The sequence below is a fragment of the Arachis ipaensis genome, chromosome B03 (genome assembly GCF_000816755.2).
Source record: "Arachis ipaensis cultivar K30076 chromosome B03, Araip1.1, whole genome shotgun sequence".
Classification (NCBI taxonomy): Eukaryota; Viridiplantae; Streptophyta; class Magnoliopsida; order Fabales; family Fabaceae; genus Arachis; species Arachis ipaensis.
The window spans coordinates 27,852,744-27,854,111 of NC_029787.2; the positions used below are offsets into that span (position 1 = coordinate 27,852,744).

General features: G+C 23.9%; 1 protein-coding gene across 1 annotated transcript in view; it reads left to right on the forward strand.

The window, feature by feature from the left end:
- The window catches only part of LOC107634327 (casparian strip membrane protein 5), a 3,501-nt gene that overhangs the window by 1,713 nt on the left and 420 nt on the right, over positions 1–1,368 (forward strand). The gene's annotated exons all lie outside the window — the stretch shown is intronic.

Sequence of the window (1,368 nt, forward strand, 5' to 3'; positions counted from 1 at the left end):
ATGGAGACTAATTTGTGCTGTCATTTTATCAGAGACTAATTTCTATAATATATTTCAAAAATCAGAAATAAAATCTCAACCTTTTCGCTTGAAACTAATTTATGCGAACCAAAACTTTTAAGAGTCAATCTGGGATATTACTCTCTTTTTTAATCAATTTAGTAATTCAATTCTAATCAGAGATTCTTAATTTTGATGTAATATAAGAGTTTCGTGGTAATACACATTAAAATTTCAATGTGAAATACGTATAATTGATAATTATATTCATACATATTGAACTTTTATCATACTCGTTTGTATAAATAGAGAATTGTTTAAAACCAAAATGAACAACACAATTTAAAGTCTATTCAAAGTTTTTTTTTCTCTCTCGAAAGGACATTAATCAAAAGTGTGTTTACATATAGTGTTTATTACTTGGGGTTTTATCCCTTGCTTTTATTGTTATCTTTAGTAAGTTTGGATGAGACAATATATTTAGATTCAACTAACTTGTGTTCTAAAAGTACCTTTTAAAAATATAATAATAGAAATTTTTTAATATTTTTGATGTATTCAATACATTAAACTTCAATACATTAAAAACGTAAAACAAATTAATTTTTGTAATAATAATTTTTATAAAACCTACATCTTTAGGGCACAAGTTAGTAAGACTAGGAATATTAACTTGATTATCTCTCGAATACTACTCTGATTCAATTATATTAATTTTAAACTTGATGGATAAATTGGATCTGACGCAATTAAACCCGATTTTAATTGGTTCGAATATGGGTTATAAAATTACGAAACTCAGACCAAACAATCTAATTATCCAATTAGTTTAATATTAATTAAAAAATAAATATAATCTAATAATATATATGTAAATTTATCTCTTAATTATAAAATATTTTAAATTATGATAGTTATTTAAGTTTGAATTAATAATGTATTATTTTTTTATATTATTATTATATATCTATAGTATTTAAATGAATTTTTTTTTTATTTTTTTAGTTTAATTTTCAATCGGATATCTAATTATCCGAACCGATCTAATTTGGATTTAATCGATTCGAATCAGTTCGAATTTACTCACTAAAAATCACAAATCTAAATCAATTCGAACCAATTAAAATTTAATCAATTTGGTTCTCATTTTTTCTAAATTCAAACCAACTCAACTAGTAAATACCCCTTAACAAAACCGTATATATTTCTATATTGACTAAGTATGTGGTAGGTGTATTCTCTTCTCTTATTTTTATGTCTGCATACTTGCGCGGCAACAACGGCTTCTTTAAGCATTTATGTAATCTTTCTATCAGTATAATTGAAGGAATGAAAATGTTTGGGGCTAAAATTTGAGGCTAAAGGTAG